We start from the raw sequence: 12,994 nt of genomic DNA, 5'->3' as shown, positions 1-12,994 counted from the left end.
AAGCTTCCAACAGCTCCTAAGACCTACTCCAAGCAGCCTTCAACACCCAGAAGCATGCTACTTCAGTTCAACTGAGTCTAACAAGTTGACTACCAGTTGGCAAACCATCACACATCTATAGTAAATGGAGATAGAAAATTTGTTTTTGTACATATCAAAAGTTAAATCTGGATCCATAACTCTCACCATACTGAAGTAAAATTGAAATAGATGAAAGATCTAGATATTAAAACAGAAACACAGGGCCATCCAGATAGTTCAGTGAACTGAAATGCCTGCTTCGGCAGAGCTCAGAGGCCGGGGTTTGATCATCTGTGTGCCATGGCATGCCAGTCTTACCCCTGCGGCATGCTAAGACAGTAATAGAGGCTGGGTGTGGTGGCTCACACCTATAATCCCAGTCCTTGTGAGGCTGAAAACAAGAGAGTCACTATGAGTCCATTCTACATAGTGAGACCCCATGTGCTCTATACACTCTGTCCTAAATATATTAAAAAACAAAACAGAAACACTATATCTGACAAATGATAGAATAGTAAAGCTCTTGAAGACATAGATGTAGGCAACAACTTTGTGAAGAAAAACATCAATCACACAGAAAATATTACAAAGATTCAGCAACTGGTATCACACGTAATTGAAAAGCTTTGCACATGAGAAGGAAGCAGCCACAGAGTGAAGAGACAACATACAGAGTGGAAAAATGTTTGCCAGCTACATGCTAAGAAATAATATATAGAATGTATAAAGAACTAAAAAATAGTTCAGACCTCTTAAATTTAATGATCCAACCCAAAAGGGTGCATCTGAAACGAGCAGACACTTCTTAGTTGAAGTAGAAATGGCAAGTACATTATGGAAAATGTTCATCAGTAGTAATTCAAGAGATGAAAATTATAGTACTGCTGAGATTCTATTTCATTTCAGAAATACTGGCTATCATCACAAAATCAACCATGCTGGGCCTGTGGGGACAAGGAGCCTTTCTCCACTCCTGTTTCTGGAAGTGTAGACTGGTATGGTCATTACAGAAATCAATGTGAGTATTACTCAGATCAGTAAAACTAGAGGATCCATTTGATCTAGTTATTCCCCTTCTTAATATCTTCATTGATAATCCCAAAGGGATTAAAAGCATCATAGCACAGTGATACATGAACACCCATGTTTATGGAAGCACAATTTGTCATAGTCAAATCCTGGAAATACCCAAATCCCCATGATGTGATAAATGCCTAAAGGAAATGTGTTTCTTTTAATATACAATGGAGTGCTATTCTGCATAATGAAGGATAAATTTGAAACATTTCTAGGTAAGTGTATGTACCTTAAGGTTATACTCTTAAGTGAAATAAATCTGAAAGGCATGTTTATTTTTTTATTTATTTTACTGGTGCAAAATATTTATTCTAAGTTAGTTATTTTACACAGTAGTTTTTCCCCTTCAATAGACTTGTGATAACCACATCTTTTTAAATCTGTAAATAATGTTGTCAAAACAATCTTAATCTTTGAAGTACCACAAAAATTTATATTTTATAATCCACCCTGAATATCAAGACTGCAAGAATAAAACATTTCCTATATCTAAATATTTTACAGCTGTACCTAAAAGGAAAACAACAACAACAACAACAACAACAACAACAACAACAACAACAAAACATATACTTGGTTAAGGGTTAAAGTTACCTGAGTAGCCAAAAATAAAATATCTAAATTATTAGCATTAATTTAATATAATTATAACTTCAATAGTTACTTCATCATTGACAATGATTGCTAGCGCACAGGGGTGAGTGCTCCAGCACTGGTAGAAGGTGCTGCCCTAGAGCAGTGTCCCCTCCTCCCCATCTCTGCACTGCCAGCCCCCACCTGTGCATCACCCCATATGTTCTGCGTGTGTATTTTTAAAATCTTTCCCACCACATAAATGTCTCTATTAAGCAGATAACAGGAATGAACAATAACTAAAGCTCAACAAAGCCAAGTGCTCTCACTCTGGGATAAGATTATTTCCCTTGTGCATGAAATATTCAACATAAGAAAAGGAAAAGGAAAACAATTTCTTTTGTATATTCCCGAAACACACATCTGAGCTTACTGATTCCCAGGAGCTGTGAACACTTCCTGCCTACTTCCTGGCATTGTCATCCGACATCTTGCTGCTGCTGGTTTTGGTGTATGAATGAAAGACATGTTTAGGGGCTGGGGTGATAGCTCAGTAGAATAAGTGCTTGCCTGGCAAGCACAAGGGCCTGAGTTCAAACCCTGATTCTGAAAAAAAAAAAGAAAAACATGTTTAAATGTCACATTGTTTATCTATGTCAGACACTGAAGGGTAAATAAGAACCAAATGTACAATGGATACTGGGAAATAGGTAGAGATTGTTCAAATGGTAAAGGCAAAAGGGGGGAAGGATGGAGAAAGGAAGAAATGGAAAAGAAGAAGAGATTAAACATTGCAAAATGGAAACAAAGCTTTTGTACATAAACACTGGAATTGGGGTTGAAGGAAGGGGAGAGGTCTGGGCCAAAAAGAAGAAGCATGTTGTATTTTATACACATAAAAATCCCCTGTGATGAATGTGCATATTTAAAATATATTAATAAAATTAATTTAGAAAATCACACTTTACCAAAAAACCCTACCCAGAAACAGACATTTAAATCAACATTGCAGAAAAAAACTCTTGAGTTTTATTAAATATTCTTCATTTAGCTCCATCTTGCATCCTTCAAAGCAATTACATTTTTATCTAACTCACAGAACCTACTTACCAAACATATTATGACTGCTGGGCTGCATTTCATTTTGTGCCTGCCCTTTACTCACCAAAAGTGTATTTTTAAGTGCTTGCCTGGCAAGCACAAGGGCCTGAGTTCAATCCCCGGTTCTGAAAAGAAAAGAAAAGGTGTATTTTTATAATGTCTGTACTAATAGATGTTAAAACACTTGACCATTAATTGTGGTTTAAGTTTTATTGGCTTGTATCTCTTTCCTCCTGTAGTGGTATTTTTGTTTTGTTTTGGTGCAGGGTCTCACTATGCAGCTCAGACTTATAGTGATGCTCCTGTTTTCAGCCTCCCTAGTGCTGGGATGACAGGCATGAACCATCATGCCCAGACTCCATCGCCACTTCAGTGCACATGGAGGGGAGGGTCAGCACAGCATGTGGTGCCAGGAATCGAACACTGGCTCCTGCACTTGCCTAACCAAGTGCTTAGTCTGTTGAGCTATTTCGTTGGCCCTCCTGTAGTAGATTTCTAACTTGAGGTTAACTGATTACACCCAGCTGAATTAAACTAGTTTGGTATTGGGTGTGGATGGCCCACCTGAGGACTGTTGCCAACAGCATAAAGGTGGAACAGGGGAAGCTGCTGGAATGCTGTTAGGGATGCTGTTAGGAGAAGCTGTTGGAGCTGTTGCAAGCTGCTAGTTCATTGGGATGTTCTGCTGGAGGAAATTGTTGTGCTGGCTTTCCTGATGAACTTTGGAGATGCTTGCATCCTCAGCATCATTCCTGACTGCAGAGGGGAAGGTAGTGCACTGCTCAGGCTCATAGAGAAGTTGTCACGTTGGCTTTCCTGATGGGAACTCAGCTTTCCTCATGCCTGGAGGAGCTCGGGATCTCACTATTGCTGAGGATGGCTGTCGTACTTTTGTGGGAGCTCTGATGCTTACCTTGGAGTTGCTTCCTGACTCCAGTGCAGATCCCTCAGCCTGCTTGCACAGATCCTTCATCCTACTGGCATAGACCTTTTAGCTTCTACCAATGAGCCTTGGGTCTCTCCAGTGCAGCTTCATGAAGCAGCCCTGCATGATTCTTTGTCGTGGTCTCTAGACCTCCAGTTGGACTTGTGAGAGGCATTGTTGTGAGCTCTAGGTTTTCTGCTGGACTCTTGCAGGATATTACTACCAGGCCCTCAGCTGTAATTCTTTAGTGTTTATGTGTGTGGACAGATTTCCTGTATTTCTTCCTTTCTTTATTTTATTTATTTATTTATTTTGGAACTGAGGATTGAACTCATGCCCTTGCACTTGCCAGGCAAACACTTATTCTACTGAGCTATCTCCCCCGTCCCCTTAATCTTATATATGATTCTTGGGTGATTCATTGTAAAATACTAGTATAAAATGGGTCCTATAGTATATTGTTTGCCTTGCAAGAACCCTAAACCATGACTCCTCCCTAGATGATTTATAAAGATATTCAGCAGGATTACAACCAAATCTTAGTGCACTTTCTACCTTGTCTGTACCTCTTCTCAACTGGATAATGGCATGTTTTTCTGATGGAAACAAAATGTGGCTTTGATCTATCTCATGTGAATAATTAGGCTACTGAATGGATAATTTGAAGATTCAGAATTATTCCCTTTAGTTTATGATATATTTAAGTTGAGAAAACTGCTGCTCATTTCATATATATCTATATTTATATTAGTACTTACATAAAGTCAAATAATAGTTAAATTTTTCAATCATTCAGCATTTTAAATATGAATATAAATTGTAATGACAGAAATGTCTCTTGCATTCATTCCTATAGAACAGAGATCTTTAACACTAACTTACAATTTTCAATTTATGCTTTTCAATTTCTTGAAGATATTTTAAAGTAGATTTACTGAAAGTGTGAGCTTTAATTAACCTTGTCTCAGCAGCCAATTCTACTATCTTTCTACAAAAATTGTATAAAATTCATATATCATAAAATTTATTAGGTAATATGTATAATTCAGTACTTTCAGCATTTCACAGAACTGTAATATTTGTATTACTGATTTTCAATTATGTTTTTACCTTGTTGTTGTTTTATACAGTCTTGTTTTCTCAATATAATTGCAAGTTTTGTGATCAGTTGGACCTGTATTGTGGGTTAAGTGCAAGTTTTAAAAATAAAAAAAAAATAAATGTGAAAATTTTAAAGTGAATGTGAGAACACAATGAGCATATTTTATAAAGAAAATGTCCCTAATTCTTCAGTGCAGCTTATTTCCTCTGGCCTGTGCTCTGTCACTAGTCACTGGCAGTGAGCTCTTCACCTAAGGCCCTGCCTTGTGAATTGTACCACACTGAACTGTATCTCCTCAAATTTTGTGTCTGCACAGGATCTCAGAATGTGATCCCATTAACAATACTGTCTTGGCAGACACAATCAAATTTAGATGAATTTACAATGAATTAAGCTGTGCTTACTTTGAAAGAGCATTGATTCTCATCTTCCTGGCTCCAGAGGGGAAGATGGTGCACTACTCAGTATCTTGTAGAAACTTGTTGCATTGGCTTTCCTGATGGGAACTCAGCTTTCCTTGTCACTGGAGGAGCTCAGGACCTCACTGTCACTGAGGATGGTTGTAGTACTTTTCAGGGTAGTTCCAGGTCTTACTTTGAGCATCACTTCCTGGCTCCAGTGCAGATCCCTCAACCTGTTAGCATAGATCATTCATCCGTCTAGCATAGACTTTCTAGCTTTGACCATTGAACTTTGGGCCTTCTCAATGCAGATCCTCTCATAGGAATATGACTAATATTGTTATCAAAGGGAAGTCTGAACACAAAGATTCAAAGGGGAAAAAGCCATGTAAATTCAGAGGTAGAAATGTGTGATGCATCTATAAGCCAAAGAAGGCCAAAGATCATCTGCAAAATTTTATAGCATCAAGAAATTAAACCAGAGGCTCACCACTTGGGGGGAAAGCCTTAATTCTCTAGGTTCCTTCTCATGTCTGGACCTTTCTCAGGCAATCTGTGTAGCCTAGATAGGGATTCTGAATGAGATTCTGATTCTGAATTCCCAATGTCTGAATAAAGAACCCAGTGAGGACCAGGTCTTTTATGTTTATTAAACATGCTGATGGCCTCTGTTCCTTTATATGGCATTGAAAATACCAGGTTCCTTGCCTGACATGTAAATGTTTGTCAGATAGTAGTCACAGTCAACTTTCAAAGACAACACACACTTGGAATGTGAAATAAAGAATTCAAAAGAAGAGATAATTAGAAATGTTTACTCTGTGTTCCTGAGAGTCACATGGAGAGAAAACATTCTCTCAGGCTTTCACAGAGAGCAAATTGGTCAAGCTATGGCTGTGACTCATCCACATGGCTGACACTGATAAAGGATCTACAAACTGCGGTACAGGGTTTCAGGATAAATCCTGAGGGTGCTTGACTGACCTCATCAGGTACAAAAGTTACATTTCTTGTTATATAGGTCTTGCTTTATCTTGGTCTTAACCATCCAGCAGAAAAGTGTAAAAACAAGGTATAAAAAGTAAAGCCACATTAATATGTTGAGCTGTAAAAGGCTCAAGTCAACAACTTCTAACATTGACAGTCCTATGGAAAACCCACTACTATTATGGACTACTGTAATATATTGGGTGATTTTGTTGAATTCACACACCTACAATATTTAAATGGCAATGGAATACCCAACTCTGACAAAATCAAATAAAAAAAGGAAATACAAATGAACTGCCATTTTGTATCTGTATGTTCAGAATAGGATAGATATACAGCTGCATTCTCTTAATTCAATGAATAGGTTTGTTCTAATAGTGTTTGTGGACAGGATGTCATGTCTGCATTTTGTACAATGAATAACTAGAAAGACAACAACATTCCATGTATTAATTATTGAAACTGTACTAGTAATCGATTTTGAAACTATCTCATTGCTATTTGTTTCTCAATAAAATCATTTTTTTAAAAAAAGAAATGTTTACTCTGGATAACACTTGCATTCATGTTTAGCAAACTGTAGTAACATTTTTAGGCAATTATTTAAAACAAGTCTCTCTAGGCATAAGAACAATGATGAATAATGATATAACTAAAATAAAATACACAATATCAGACGATTTTAAAAGCAAGAAAAAATTCTCTACTGTTCTAGTGTGAATATTTTCTGAAGAGTCATGGAATTATGTTGAAACATTGTTACTAAATTTACATTTGGATAGAAGATATTGGAATAGAGTGTTTGATTTTAAAGTACACAGAAAGATTAACTAGACCTATAGAGGGAAAACTTTTGTGCGATGTACACTACCTTCCAACATATTTAAAGGAGTTGATGGGATAATTGTCTCCTACTGTCTTCAGGCTAGACTTCAGGACTCCATGGAGCAAGTAGCATGTGTCTTCTGAATTTGGTAAGGGGCACACTGGTGTTCGATGCTTGCCTACAAGTTCTGAAAACAAGAGATTGTTTTCATTTATCTGAGCAGCAGCTAAGGCAGCTAAGAGGTAAATAAGGGAGAAATGTCTTGAGACAGAGATAAAGACATTCACATGAAAAGCATGATAAAGGATGTATTAGATTTTCCTGTGACCCCTAAGGCATTATCCAGGAGAGAACAGTTGTGTAAGAAACATTTAGTTTGTTGAGGTCTTAACAAAGGAAAAACTGAAGGCTGACTGAAGAGCATCAGATTCCTAGAGGCAAGAGTGAACAACCCCAAACGTTAGATCCACGCAGTTCAATGGCAATCACAGAAGGCTAACAGCCTTGCTGGCTTCTTGGGGAGACCATGCAGACATTTCTGGGGAGACGGAATGATTTAAATTCTGCTCAGACTCTGAGATCACCAGTATGATGTGTAAGTAGCAATCAATAGAGTGTTCTCTGTTACTGCTTCTCTCTCCCCATTTCCGCCAGGAAAAAAAAATCATGACCAGAGTTCTAATTTTGTTTGCTGAATTGATGCTACAATTTAAATTGTGAGTCTTTTAAAGTGTTCTTTTTCTGAGAAAAAGTGATCAACAATGTCGAAGGACTGCAAGAAGGGCAAGAGACAAACTAGGTTGCCTGAGATTATTGAACGATGCATGGAGAGGAAAAATGAAGTTCATTTTTGTTATATTTCACGACTTTGGGTAATTATAGAAAGCAGTAAGTCTTCTTAGTGCCTCTTATGACAACATTGATGAACTTGGAGAGCATCAGGTTAAATGAAATTAATTGGGATTAGAAAGATGAACCATTCATTTCCTCACCTATATGTGGAATCTAAAAGATTGAACTCAGAGAGCCATGAAGGAAAATGGTGAGTAGAACAGAACAGAAGATGAAGGTGGCCAAGTGACACAGAATATCAGAAAGGTAGAGAGAATAAGTTCAATTTATTTATTCTGTAGCATAGAAATTATAGTTAATGCTGTTCTGTATTCTTTAAGATTATTAAGAGAAAGAATTTTTAATGATCTCATTATGTGTGCACTTTCTCTCTCTCTCTCTCTCATGCACACACACACACACACACACACACACACACACTTTCCTAAAGCAGCTGTGTTTGTGTACACCTTCACCACAGCACAGAGAGAGTCTGAGGAGGAGGTTCACAAGGTCAGGCCCCTCCCTCAACATAAAACATGAAAAAGGGATGGGAATGTTGCTCAGTGCTCAGTGCCCTGGCTGCGGTCTCCATGCCCATATTAAGTGTATTAGTTCATTCCATTTGACTTTTACATAATGCACATATCTTTTATGCGTCACACAATAAATACATGTACACAGCAATACCTCAGTTTGCAAATGCTTCTGCTTGGACATAATTTGGTTTGCAAATATAAGCATCTTGTAAAATTTTGTTTCCATTTGTAAAGTCTAAGTTGGGCAAGAAACTTGACCATGGCCATCCTTCTTGCATGAACATGAATGTGATCATGTTCCTCAGAACCATGGAATGAGTTAAGTTCACGGGCTGAGGTATCACTGTACATATATTTGTAAATAAATATATACACTGTATTTGGGCTTTTCCATTAAAAATGGTTACCATCTTTTTCTTTGAATTGAAGATAGTAATATTCAGTTATGCTTAATGTAATGAATACATATATCCATATATTTGTAAATATTAATTTTGATTTTTTTGCATTTTTCATTCATTTTAATGAAAAGAAAAGATAAAATAGCAATGAATTAGTTTCAAAACCGGTTAGAAGGACAGTTATAATGATTAATACATTTCATATTGTTGTCTTCATAGTAGTTATTCAGAGGATAAGATATAGACATGATATCTTGTCTAAACAGTATTAGTACAAACTTTATTCTCATTGACTTAGTGGACTATTGGAGTATAGTGGGTTATTTTGCTTGATTCAAGTACCTACAATCTATGGACTGACATCAAGTATGTAAAGTTCTCTTAAAGACTTCTCCAAATAGAACTTCTCTAACAGCAATGGAACATCCACCTCTGACAAAACAAAACAAAAAAAGGGGAATATAAATAAAGGACTGGTTCTTTTAAAAATAGATGTATATACAAGATAAAATAGATATACAGCTACTTTCTCTTAAGTTTGAGTATTTCAATTGAAATAATGAATTAAAAGATTTTATGTCTGACATAGGACAGGTCTTATATGCAATCACGGTACATAGCATGCCATGGGTTATAGTATGTAGGGTTCAATGAGAAATATAATTCTCTGTAGAACTTTTAGAAAACCATTTTTTCTGTTTTGTCCCATAATTCAACTTTCTTCTGTAAAGAAATTCTGAACAACCTTGATTTGTCTTTTTATCCCAACTGTTTTGCAAGTATCCAGCCTTGAGTAAATCTTACACTTTGTGTTCTCTGACACCGTGGAGGCTTCTGAAATCGCTGCGGGAAGAATGCTACCCTGGAGCCAACTGGTGACACCACACAGGCATAGGCAGCTTTAGATCAGAGTTCTCACAGGGATTTCAGTTGGATTATGTTTCGCTTGGCATCGCTCCTTCTCATTCCAAACGGGAGATGTTTCATCTTCAGTGCTTGCTTGCCTTTTTCTTCGTCCTTTCTCTTCTCAATAAATCATCTGGGCCCTGGCTTTACAAAGAGAATCCATCAAGAAGAAAAATCCAAAGTCTGGCTTCCAAAAATACCCAACAATTTCATTTGTATTTATATATGTTCGTTGTTGTCATTAATGGGGAAGTTTCCTAAACAGTGTTAACCCTAAATTGTTCCTGAAATTTTGAATGCATCCTGTCTTTAATCATTATTGCCTTACAATTGTCTCACATTCTTCTTTCTTTTAAATCTATTTATTTATTTATTTATTTGGTATAAAGTCTCACTAAGCCGCTTGGAGTCATAGTGCTCCTCCTGTCTCAGACTCCCCAGATCTGGGATTACAGGCGTGCACCACCAGTGCACAGGCCTGGCTTTGGTGGCCAGCAGTGGCATGGGGCGACTGGGGATCCAGGGACATCATGGCATGTGGTACCAGGGATCGAACTGGATTCTTGCACTTGCCAAGCATGCGCTTAGACCTCTGCGGTGTCTCCCCAGCCACTAATCACTCCACATTCTTCTAGATTAGCAAACAGCTCCTCTTGTCCAGGAACATTTTATTTCTTCCCATGAGCTTCTTCAAGCCTCTTTAATCTAGGATAGCTACAAGCACTGCAAACAAAAAATAAAAAGTGAGCTTGTTCATATTAAAATAGTGACAGTGTGCATATATGCACTCCAGAAAAGAGAACAGAAATGAAAATAATGCAAAGATAATTAATGCAGTGCAAGTGAGAATGTCCAATGATTGTACCTCAGTTCAGAGGCGTGTTACAAATTTATAAATCTGGAAATTAGAAGGATGCACATGCACAGAAGTAATGCCCTTCCCCTGAGTGGAACTCTGTTATACTGTCTCCTTTCCTATCTGGAGTAGATGCCATGAGAAATTTCGTGTTTTCTTCAGAAAGGCCTGAAATAATTTCAATATTCACTAAAATGTAACAATGTTTTACTGAATGAAAGAAAAAAAAGTTAGCCATTGAAGTGGACTATTTGAGTAAAATTAGTGAGCATTTTTTTCTGTGCTCAATGAAATACATAGGAGATACATGCTTATTTAAATATATAATGCAGAGTAATATGAGATGATAGTATGTTACCTGTTTATAAATATAGAAAATAAAAAATTAACAATTATTTCCACTTCCATTAAAAAATTTTGTGTGTTTTAATTCATGGCAAAAATTGTGCCCACATGTATTGTTTTGAACTCAATCATATTGCCAGGGAGTCCAAAAACATCAACTTTTTTGATAGCTTTGATTCTTTATTAAAATGGAAAAGGAGAAAGACAACATGTTATGGAAAGCTAGATGTCCTCTCTAGGATCCAAAAGGATGTACTATGTGTCACAGTATATAGATATCTTGATTTTTCCCAGAATTTCTGATGCATGTCCTTTACTTATTAATTTGAATTGACATCAGCTACTTAAATCCTTATTTTCCAATTTTAACATTATTTTTAATTGTTCTCTCTTTTTCTGTGTCTTTTACTCTATAAAATGTCTTTGTCTTTCATTTTATTTTTAAAGTGAATAAAAATATTAAAAATTAGAAATAATGCAGAATTTCACTAAACAAGAAAATAGGAATTTAAAAAAAGGTTGTTATATTGTATATTGTTGTATTAAAATTAGTTGTTTAGACTACCAGATATAAGCATACAAAGGTTCAAAAAACGAAAAAAGAAAAAAAAATAAAGCATTAACTGTTCCTTTCAAGAGATCTGTAGAAATCAGTAATAAAATTATCCTGTGCATATACATATATATTTTCCCTTTCTTCTTTTCTTTATCCTTTATCCTCGTTGTTCCTTCCCTTTAAACAGTTTTTGTGAAAGGGAAAAAAACTGCTAATAAGTAAAGAATATCCGGGCTGGAGAGATGGCTCAGTGGTCTAAAGCACCTACTTAGAACAAGCTTAGCAAAAGCATCAGGGATCGCGGTTCAATCCCCCAGCACCACATGCCAGCCAGCCCTGCCCCCTGGTGGGCTGAGCTGGTCTCTCTCTCTCTCTCTCTCTCTCTCTCTCTCTCTCTCTCTCTCTCTCTCTCTCTCTCTCAAATAAATAAATAAATAAATAAGAAATAAAAGATGTATACTTTAAAAAAAAAGTAAAGAATATCCATTTATTTATTTTTAAAAAAAATATGTGTTTCATTCAGGGTCTCACTGCACAGCTTGGACTCCAAGTGATCCTGCTGTTTCAGCCTTCTCAGCACTGGGATTGCAGGTGTGCACCACCACAGCCAGTCTTGCTGGCCGGCTCAGCATGTCCGGGAAAGGGTGAGCACACCATGTGGTACAGGGGATCGAACTTGCGTCCTTGCACTTGCCTAGACAGGTGCTTAGACCACTGAGCTATCTCCCCAGCCCCCATGCTGGAATCTTTAAATGCCTACTGCTAATTTTTTTCTTCTTCTCTTTGAATCATTTACAGATCTTTACAAAATTCTGCTGTTATTAAAACTTCAGTGTCTATTCCAACCATTATGTGATCTTTCCCACAAAGCTGGTTTTCCTCAGCTTTTGATTTTCCTAAGTCTTTGAATGTTAGTTTTAACAACAGGCAAATACTGTATCCCTTTCTGCCTTTTGTTTACCTGAATTCTAGCATATGTTTTTGTGTGTGTCTTGTCATTCTCTCCTGATATTTTTTAAAATCACTTCCAGCTGTGACTAAATTCAAGCTCCACTGGGGTACATCTCCTTGACTGCATGATTCTCTAGAAATGTGGGGTTGGGGAATGAGTAGCTAATCTTTTTGCTTTGCTTTGTGGCTTTTAAGGTATTTCTTCTTTTTTTCTATTTTTTTAAAAATTAGATACCTTGACACTTGATGGGATTCCCTCATCAATCTTCCTTTTGGTCCTATAGGTATCATAATGACCAGCGCACCTCGGCCACTGTGTTTCTCTATGCCTGCTGCAGAAGTGTGTGTTTCTTTCAAGTTCTCCACATTGCAATATCTGTAGAAGTTTATGAAGCAAGGAAACTTGATTTCCCTTTTGTGATTCACAGAAAGAGATTGCAAAAAGAGCATGATTTACACAAGGAAATACAGCTAGGGGTCTTTTAGAGCTTATTTGGAAAAACAAAACAAAACAAGGGCAGGGGAGATAGCTCAGTAGAACAAGTGCTTGCCTGGCGAGTGCAATCCCCGATTCCACCAAATTTAAAAAAAAA

The 12,994-nt window shown here is 37.0% G+C and overlaps 1 pseudogene; it reads left to right on the top strand.

The window, feature by feature from the left end:
* The first annotated feature begins 7,777 nt into the window (after nucleotides 1-7,777).
* Nucleotides 7,778-12,994, top strand: part of LOC101573362 — a 16,561-nt pseudogene continuing 11,344 nt past the window's right edge.

This window comes from Octodon degus, unplaced genomic scaffold (assembly GCF_000260255.1).
Source record: "Octodon degus isolate 3935 unplaced genomic scaffold, OctDeg1.0 scaffold00003, whole genome shotgun sequence".
In the NCBI taxonomy this organism is placed as follows: domain Eukaryota; kingdom Metazoa; phylum Chordata; class Mammalia; order Rodentia; family Octodontidae; genus Octodon; species Octodon degus.
This window is presented reverse-complemented; position numbering and strand designations above follow the sequence as displayed.